Here is a 10,409-nt window from a genome sequence, read left to right on the forward strand (position 1 = left end):
TGCTGGGATATAGAATGCTGCACTTAGCTAACATCCTTTGGGCTAATAGAAATAGAAAATATGTTGGAAATAGAAAATATAGACATGGAAAAGTTATGACACTGTAAACTTGCTCCGAAGATGGCACAAATAACTCTTCTGAGCATTAGCAATACATCTCCAGGTCTGCAATGCCTACTTCAGGTTGCCCTCGTCACTGAAGCATACAGAAAGGCAGGGATCATTGCTGCTCAACAGACCACAAGCCTCGTGCCAACTAAGACCATTCTACCTACCAAGAGGGTTCTCCACTGTCATCCTGACTACATTCTACATCTCACCTCAGGCAGGCATCAAGCTAGCACTTGAGGAACGAAGTGCCATAATCATTAAGAATGAAGCAGCAAACCCCCAACACCTGTCACATCATTGCAGAAGACTTGAATCAGGCCAGCTTGAAGAAGTCTCTGTTCAACTACTATCAACATATCACCTGCAACACTTGAGTACCCAACACACTTGGCCACTGCTATATCACCATCAGGAACACCTACTGCTCCATCCCTTACCCGCACTTTGGTAAATCCGACTACCTGGCTGTACTACTTCTGCCTGTGTACAGAGAGAGACTGAAGAGTGCCACCAGTGAAGGGGACTATGAAGAGCTGGAGAAGCGAATTTGGAATTGCTTCAAGTCAGTTGACTGGACCACGGTCAAGAATTTGTCAGTGGACTGAAATGAATATGCCACAGTTGTCACCGATTTCCTAAGGACATGCGTGAAGCCCTGGATGAACCAGGAGATTTGCAATTTGCTGAGGGCTAGACCTGTGGCATTTAGGGCTGACAACCCAGAATCATATAAGTTGTCCAAGTGTGACCGCCAAAAGACCAATACGAATGCAAAAAGGCAACTTCAGACTCAACTGGAATCATGTATAGATGCTTGACGACCCTGTAATCTCAGTCTCTGAGGCCAATTTCCAGGCATCCTTCAAGAGGGTTAACCTACAAAATGCATCCGGTACAGACGGCATACCTGGTCGAATATTAAGGACCTGTGTGGATCATCCGGCTGGAGTATTTACAGACATAGTCAACCTCTCATTTCTGCTGTCTGAGGTTCACACCTGCTTCAAAAAGGCATCTATTGTACTGGTGCCCAGGAAGAGTGTGGAGACCTGCCTCAATGACCATCATCCAGTTGCACTAATATACATTGTAATAAAGTGCTTTGAAAGATTGGTTATGGCACAAATCAACTCCAGCCTCAAATGACCTGGATCCCCTTCAATTTGCCTACGACTATAACAGATCAACAGCAGATGCTATTTGACTGGCTCTCCACTCAGTTCTGGATAATCTGGACAACAGTAATGCCAATGAAGGCAGATGTTCATCGACTACAGCTCGGTGTTCAACACAATCATCCCATCCAAACTTATCATCAAACTTCAAGACCTGGGCCTCTACCTCCCTGTAAAACTGGATCCTTGACTTCCTCATCAGCAGACCTCAACAGTGAGGACTGGTAACAACATTCCCTCCTCACTAACCACCAACACAGGTGCACCTTAAGGCTGCATGTTTAGCCCCCTGCTCTACTCTCTATACACATGACTATGTGGCTAAGCACAGCTCCAATGCGATACACAAATTTGCTGACGACATCTCTGTAATTGATTGAATCACAGGTGGTGACAAGGAGAAATTGCGGAGGCCCTTGAGGAGATTTTTGCTTCACTAGTGGCTAACGATGAAGTTCCCAAAGACCGGAAGGCAGCTAATGTTGTTCCATTGTTTAAATGAAAGGTAGCAAGGACAAGCCATGGAACTACAGGCCAGTCAGCCTGATGTCAGTAGTGGGGAAGTTACTGGAGGGAATTCTGAGGGACCGGATCTACCAGCATGTGGATAGACAGAATCTGATTAGGAGTCAGCGTGGCTTTGTGTGTGGAAAGTTGTGCTTAACAAACCTTTGAGATTTTTCAAGTAGTAACTAAAAACGTAGATGAGGGAAGGCCAGTGGATGTTGTCCATTTGGACTTTAGCAAGGCCTTCGACAAGGTCCAGCATGGCAGGCTGGTCTGGAAGGTTGAATCCCGTGGAATCCAGGGAGAGCGAGTTAGGTGGATTCAAAATTAGCTCAGAGGTAGGAAGCAGAGGGTGGTGGTTGAAGGTTGTTTCTCGGAATGGAGACCGGTGACTAGTGGTGAGCCGCAGGGGTCAGTGTTGGGACTCTTGTTGTTCATTATTTTATATAATGATTTGGATGTGAATGCACAAGGCTTGATCAGTAAATCTGCAGATGACACAAAATTAGGAGGTGTTGTTGATAGTGAAGAATATTATTGTAGAGTACAGTTAGGGAAGTGGGCTGAGTGGCAAATAGATTTCAATACAGATAAGTGTGAGATGATGCATTTTGGAAAGTCAAACCAGCATAGGACATATACTATGAATGGTAGGGGACTAGGGAGAGTAATGGAACAGAGGGACCTAGGAGTACAAGTGCACAGTTAGTTGAAAGTGGCAACTCCACCACACAGGGTGGTGAAAAAGGCATTTAGCATGCTGGCCTTTATCAGTCAGGGCACCGAGTACAGGATTTGGGACATTATGTTGCAGTTGTACAAATCGTTGGCGAGGCCGCACTTGGGAGTACTGTGCATGGTTTTGGTCACCCTGTTATAGGAAAGATGTGGGTTCAACTAGAAAGAGTGCAGAAAAGATGCACGAGGATGTTGCCAGGACAAGAGGGAGAGGTTGGCCAGGCTAGGTCTTTATTCCTTAGAGCACAGGAGAATGAGGGGTGATCTGACAGAAGTTTATCAAGTCACAAGGGGCATAGATAAGGTGGATGGAGACTTGAGAGACAACTTTTTCAAGCAGAGGGTGGTGAGTATATGGAACGAGCTACCAAGGGAAGTGGTTGAGGCAGGCACAGTAGTATCATTTAAGAAGCACTTAGATAGATACATGCAGGGGTGGGGCTTAGAGGGATATGGGCCGAAAGCAGGAAATTGGGACCAGATGGGTGGACACCACAGTCAGCTTGGACTTGTTGGGCTGAAGGGCCCGTATCCGTATTGCTCTTTCACTCTATAGGTTAGCACAAAGAAGTGAGACAGGACACCTTATTGGGTGGTGCCACAACAACCACCTCTGCTCAATAGCAGTAAAATTAAAGAACTAATTATTGACTTCAGAAAGGGGAAGGAAGGCGAACATGTGCCAGTCTACATTGGTGGACTGGCAGTGGAAAGTGTCAACAACTTTAAATTCCTGGATGTTAACGCATCAGATGACCCATTCTGGGCTCAACACATAGATGCAATCATAAGGAAGGCACGCCAGCGTCTTTACTTTTTTTAAAAAAAAACAGGTTGAGGTTCGGCATGTCACCAAACACTAACTTACACAGATGTACTGTTGAAAGTATCCTGACTTGTTGCATCATGGTCTGGTACTGCAATTTGAATGTGCAGGATGCAAGAAGCTGCAGAGAGGAGTGGACTACTCAGCCCAACACATCACTGGCACATCCCTCACCACCATCGGTAGTATCTACATGCAGCAGTGCCTCAAGAAGGCAACACCTATAATCAAAGATCCCCACCATCAGGGCCATGCCTTCTTTTCGCAGCTACCTTCAGGCAGAAGGTACAGAAGCCTGAAGTCCTACATCAGATTCAAGAAGAGCTACTTCCCTTCAACCATTTGGTTCTTGAACCAACCAGCACGAACCGAATCATGACCTCAGTATGAACACACTGACTACTTTGCACTACAATGGACTTTGTTTTTTCTCTGTTCTAATTGTATTCTTTCTTGTATAGTTTAAGTTTTTCTTGTGAATGTTGTGTATTTGATGCTATGTGCCTGTGATACTGCTGCAACTAAGTTTTCCATTGCACCTATGCATACATATACTCATATCCTCACACACATTTTTCTTCAGTTATCTGACAGCTGTGATGATGCCCTGGAGGCCGTGGCAAATTTCAAACGTCATGTCTGCCTTATTCGAGGAGATGGCTCCCGTGATATGGAAGATCAATCATGTTTACTAGAGTCATGTTCTGTATCTTGATTGTGGGGGAGGGGAGGGGTGGGATGTAGTGCAGTGACGAGGGGAGGGGTAACTGTACAGCAGTGGTAGGTTGGTAGATGACCTTTGTCTTCAAGATGTTTGATACAGGGCCCAACCATGCTTCAATGAAGGAATCTACAAGCTCACCCAATGTGTGTGCACATACACAGGAGTCACCTGTGGATTGTAAATCAATGAATGAGGTTTTAGAGTACAGTGATAAAGGCTGAACATTTTCCCATTTCGCTTGTTAATTAACTATTTCTGCAGGAAGCTTGTTGGACATCAAGTGCAGTACTGCAGCAAGGAAGGTTGAGAACAAGGTTGCTGTGGTGAGACAATCTTGATTGATCTCAGTCTGCACTCCATTTGGAAATGTGGTGGACTCTCCGGTTAGGATCATGACTTGCATGCCACCATATAAAAGAAATAGAATAGGGAAGAATTTCTGAGCTCAGCTAAATTTGAAGATGATTCTTCAGTCCCCTTTAGTTAAGTTCCAAAATCATGGTGTGGTGTAAATTGTACCCCTGGAATGAGACTGATTCTAACCCCACCAGCTGGTAAAATGTGCACCAGAACTCAACAACCCTCTCACAGAACACCAGGAGACTGTACATTGCTAGTGTCCGGCAGATACATTTGAAGATTCTGCGCAATCCCTATGGGTTGATGGCCATTTCAACCTCACTAAAGCCAAGTACAGTAATTAATGCTGCTCTTCACATTTTCTTGGATTTCTCATGCAATAAAAAAAAATCACATCCATTTTACCTCTTGCTGGTTAGGAATCCCATTGTGGCTCTGAGGAATTTTTCAGCCACTGGGATGTGACAATTGATAAGGATCTTCAAAATGACTTTTCATGTGCCAGACAGCAGAGAGAACCCTCTGTGATGACCTCAGTCTTCTCCCTTCTTGAAGATTATCACAATTATAGAGTCTTTAACATACCCTGACCAAGCCTCCTTGTCCCAGATATTTACTTTGCTGCACAATTGTAAATAACTGATTTCTGGCTGAGAGATAATGCTCAATTGAATTACCTTTGGTGAACAAGATTTGCAAATCATATTTAATGCAATACAGATAAGGGGAACAAAAGCACAAACCACAATATAAATGCACACAAACAACTCACTTCAAACACAAGAGTCAAAGTACCCTTAAAAACAAAAAAAAGTCATTTTAATCTTTGGACCCAAGAAAATACAGGAAAAAAATTAGAATGAAGCTGCAGCTCCAAGTTCAATGACCTGAAGGAGCATGGAACAAATCAAAGTACTTCATACGAACATCTCAACAACGTGGAAATATGCTGCCTGTAGAGTGCACTGTAGATTTTCTTCTTAAATTAAAGTCCAGTAAACCAAATTAGTACAGATTAAGTCAGGCAAGGAGTAGAATGTGTATACTGGGTGAAGCTGTGGAGCTTACAACAAAACAGAACAGTACAGCATAGGGACAGGCCCTTTGGCCTACAATGTCTGTACCAACCATGATGCTTGCACACAGTCAATATCCGTCTATTCCCCGAATGTTCATCTGTCTGTCTAAATGCCTCTTAGACATCACTATTGTACCTCTTTCAACCAGCTCCTGTGGCAATGAGTTTTAAGCACATACTACTGTGTAAGAAAAAACCTTAGCTCTCAAACCTCCTTTACATTCCACCGCACCCCCCCACCCCCCGCCACCTTGAACCTATGCCCTCAAGTATCTGATATTTCCACACCAGGAAAAAGACTCTAGCAGTCTGTCCTATCCAAGCCTCTTATTATTTTGTGTACTTCTATCAGCCTCCGAAGCTCCAGCAAAAACGGGCGGCATGGTAGCATAGCGGTTAGCGTAACGCTATTACAGTGCCAGCAGTCATGGTTCAATTCCCACCAGTCTGTAAAGAGTTTGTACATTCTCCCAGTGACTGCTCCGATTTCCTCCCACATTCCAAAGACATACGGGTTAGTAGGTTAACATAGGTGTAATTGGGCAGCGTGGGCTCGTTGGGCCAGAAGGGCCTGTTACCATGCTGTACAAGTGAAGTTTTACAAAGAAAACAATCCAAGTCCATCCAACATCTCCTAATAGCTAATGCTCTCTAATCCAGGCAACGTCCTGGTGAACCTCTTCTGTACCTTCTCCAAAGCCTCCACACCCTTCTGTGATGTGGTGATGCCCCAACCGATGAAGACAAGTATGCCGCATGCCTTCTTTAACACCCTATCCACACATGTTGCTACTTTCAGGGAGTTATGGACTTGCACCCTAAGATCCCTCAATACTCCTCAGCAATGTAGCGGTTAGCGTAACGCTATTACAGTGCCAGCGACCCAGGTTCAATTCCGGCCACCATCTGTGAGGAGTTTGTACGTTCTCCCCGCGACTGCATGGGTTTCCTCTGGGTGCTCCGGTTTCCTCCCACATTCCAAAGATGTACGGAGTTGGATTTGTGGGCATACCATATTGGTGCCAGAAGCGTGGCAACACTTGCGGGCTGCCCCCAGAACACACTACGCAAAAGATGCATTTCACTGTGTGTTTCCATGTACATGTGACTAATAAAGATATCTTATCTTACGTTAAACCTCAAATGCCCAGATTAAACTTCATAGGCCATTTCTCCCCCCAGATTTCCAACTGATTGATTTCCTGCTGTATTCTTTAACATCCTTTCTCACAATCTACAACTCCACCATTTTTGTTTGTGTTGTCTGCAAACTTACTAATCAGACTACCTACATTTTCATTCAGATCATATGTAAAATAAGAGGTCTCAGCACTGATCCTTGCGGATATCCAATTTACCGTGGATCCCAAGTGACTTAATCTTCTCGACCAGCTGACCATGAGGAAGCTTTACTCATGCCCATATAGATAACATCCACTTCTCTACCCTCACTCATTTTTTGTTACTTCCTGAAAAAAAACTCAAATTTGAGAGACAGGACCTCCCTCACACAAAACCATGCTGATATTCCCTAACCAGTCCACGCTTTTCCAAATATTTGTATGCAATTTCCACAGTAATATCAAGTTCACTATAATAGTGACTTATAACCCTAACGCTCTATCTAAAGTCAACCACCTCTTCATTCACCAGATGCAAATGACCATCTCATTTAAATGCTACTGCATAAATTCTGGGGGAAAAAACTGAAATCAAAGCCACAACGTAAAAATTAAACGATATTATTCTCATAACCTCAACTATCCGTTTGCATGTCATCATGGTTTCTGTTACACTTACAACCAAGAACCCGCGAATCAATCACTGACATTTTCAACAAGATCTAAAAGGTGTGATTTTTTTTTACAAAGAATTAACACACGATTCTCATTTATCAATATACAACAGATATTGCATTTATCTTCATTCCTCAATTTACCAATCTCAAAAATCTACCAGTCACTATATAGGCAACCCCTTCATAAAACATAAATTATTTTCTTTGACCAACACGCACGCTTGTATTAACCTTGAAACTTGTTTTTTTTTCCTTTCTTGTGATTCTTTTAATGGTTCCTTCAAAGGACAACTCCATTACAGCGAAAAAAACTTGCATTTCTACCGCACCATTCGTGACGTTCCAGGCACCTGACAGCCAATTAAGTACGCAAGGAAAGAACGGTCACTGTTATAAGAGATATGCCGCAAGAACCCAAGGTTTCAACCGCGTATGTTAGTCAGGAAAAAGCCTCCAACATAAACCTTTCTCCAGTCCCACGATAACTTAACGAGCGAATACAGTGAGCAAATTAAACACGGTGGTGGAACAACTCAGCATTAGGGGTGCACAAACAAAACGCGGGAGAGGGAGACGAGGTTAAATGCAAGCCCGGGGGCAAAAACACCTAATATTAAATTAGTCGTATCGCCAGAACAGGGCGACGAACCTTTGATAACCACATCACCGGTTTAAATTCGTGCTAAGTCCCATTACAGATCACAGGTTGTTGACGATGAACGCGAGTTCAGCTGCTGAGATGCTCGGAATACGTGAAAACCCGTTTCCGGCTGCGGAGTCTCGGAAATGAAACACTTCCAAAAAAACAATCGTCTGCGGAAACCGGCAGGGCGTCTGATCCGGAGCGCAGAGGAGCCCGAAACAGAGCGGCGCCCACCCATCTACCAGCCGGCCGGCCGGAGCCTCACCCAGCGCCCCATCCCTCAAGCCGTGAGCCGGGCTCCACCTACCTGCAGGCTATAGCACCAGCTCACGCCGCAGCACCGGCCTCCGACTCAGCCCCGGGCACCAGTTCGCAGCGAGAGCGAGTCCCAGACGGTGGGCGGGATGAGCCCTTCGCTGGGCGGGGCCCGATCAAAGGGTAGCTCCACAGTGGGTGGGGCCAGAGAGACGAGTTCAAGGCGAGGGGTGGGAGGCTGGTCTATAGGGAGGGCGGGGCTCTGTGAGGGGCGGGGACGGGATTGGTGTGACAAGGGAGCAAGCCGTGACGGCAACGGGGGAGAGGAGCCAGGAAGGAGAGGTTGTTGCAGAGCGGGGGCCGACCTGGTGGAGTGCACGGAGAGTTAGGGGACGGGTTTGCATTGAGGGTGTGGTGTGAAGAGATGGAGTTTGGAGGAAGGGAAAAGTTTGGGTTACAGGGAGGGGCGGGAGATGTTTCTCTCAGGCTCCTTTGGTTTGTTCGCTCATGATCTTTGATCTTTGCACATGCGTGCCCGGGCTGACGCCCCGCCGGCGCCGGCGCGCTGTTGCTTCGTACCTGAGACCGTTCTGCAAAGCACCGCCGTGGTCCTCAGAATTCCTGCCGTCCCGACTCGGTGCTGATTCCGCAGTCTCCCTGTCATGTGTTGACTGGTGCTACATTACACCGATGTAACACCAAGGCAGCGGCCTGCCCAGCTGCTGTCAGCGTATTGATCCATCACAGAAACCGCAAAATGGGTGAGACAGCCACTAATGATTGCGAATACATCGATGGAGGGACTAAATGTTTTCCAGCCGCTCCGCCTCACACTGGTTTGCAAGTAAAGCTCTGCAGTCGCGGTGTGGTTGCAGCTTCCGCTGAATTGTATTTCCATATTTGGTGAAACACCCCGACACACATAACAGCAAACATCCTGGAGCTGCCACGTGTCTTGCTTTTAAAGATAAGAAAAACTCATTAAATCGCTTTGAAAATTGGATCTTTAAAAATCTGCACTCGTTCCACTTTTATAATTTTTCTGGCAGCGATGGTCATAGTTTTTTCCTTACAGCACACGAAAGGACAATTGTAAATCTTACTAGTGATCCTGAACGGGGAAATGGAACTGAAGGTTAGAAGTGATGGGCAGCTGAACTAAAACTGGATTGCTGACTTAGGTGATGTCCTTGGAAGTGAAACAAGAGTTGGAGGTCAGGTGGTAACTGGGAAGGACAGGTTGGAGTAGGCCTTCTAAGGAGAGAGTGCCTGAATATTTCGCAATCCTCAGCTGATGGTAGTATTACACAATGTTTTATGTGAAGGCTATGCCGCTGTTGAAAACATGAAAATCTTAAATGTACGTAATGCTTTGCACAAACTCAGGGCATCTTAATCACTTGAGTGCCATTTAAGTTCATATTTATTTGAAATAGTTTACGAAATGGGGCGCCCAACTCCCAAAACATCAGTAACAAGCAACGAGGTAATGACGCATTGAATCATAAGATTCCGAGGGATCTTAGGGTGGTACTTGTGAGAGAATCCAGGAGTCAGTGTTTTATAAATGATGCAACAAGGCAGTATCTATGGAAGAAACTGGACAGTCGACCATTCGGGTCGAGACCCTTCATCCAGACTGAAAGATGGAGGGGAGATAGCCAGTATAAAGAGGGGAGGGGAAGGGGTGGCGCAAGAGCTGGCAGGCGAAGTGATGGATATTTCAGAGAGATAAGGGATTTTTTTTTTGTCGAAGAGAGTTTTTGGAACTTAAAAAGAGGTGGAAGCGGAGTCTTTGACTTTTTAAGGCAAAGGCAGAGAAATACTTTATAAATAATGGGGTGAGGTTATTACTGCGGATAGACGGACTGTAGAATCGAGGTCGTCCAATCAGATATGACACTGAGGAAGTAGATTTGAGGGGTTGAACGGCCTCCTCCTGCTTATAATTAGTTTTTAATGATAGTGGTTCAGACTCCACCTCAGAGAGCACATGGCGATCCTCAATTTAATATTGCATTTGAAAGATACAACCAATGGACGATGCAGCACTCCCTTGGGGTACTAAAGTTATTGACTTGAATTTTACTTTGCCTCCCCGCCCTGCACCTGCATCTTTCTCGGCTCTGATGAAAGGTCTTCAACTTGAAACATTAACTCTTTCTCTTTTCACAGAAGCTGCTTAAACTGTTGA

The 10,409-nt window shown here is 45.2% G+C and overlaps 1 protein-coding gene across 6 annotated transcripts in view; it reads right to left on the minus strand.

Moving 5' to 3' along the window:
• Positions 1-8,935, minus strand: part of b3gnt2b (UDP-GlcNAc:betaGal beta-1,3-N-acetylglucosaminyltransferase 2b) — a 42,974-nt gene extending 34,039 nt beyond the window's left edge. Inside the window, exon 1 of one of the 6 annotated variants that reach the window (XM_052010838.1) lies at positions 8,795-8,935. The gene's annotated coding sequence lies outside the window, so the exon portion shown is untranslated. Of the gene's footprint in view, positions 1-7,966; positions 8,238-8,267; positions 8,404-8,794 lie in introns of those variants that run through there. The other 5 variants (XM_052010840.1, XM_052010837.1, XM_052010836.1 and 2 more) reach the window with 5 other exon arrangements.
• Between the last annotated feature and the right edge of the window lie 1,474 nt (positions 8,936-10,409).

This window comes from Pristis pectinata, chromosome 3 (assembly GCF_009764475.1).
Source record: "Pristis pectinata isolate sPriPec2 chromosome 3, sPriPec2.1.pri, whole genome shotgun sequence".
In the NCBI taxonomy this organism is placed as follows: Eukaryota; Metazoa; Chordata; class Chondrichthyes; order Rhinopristiformes; family Pristidae; genus Pristis; species Pristis pectinata.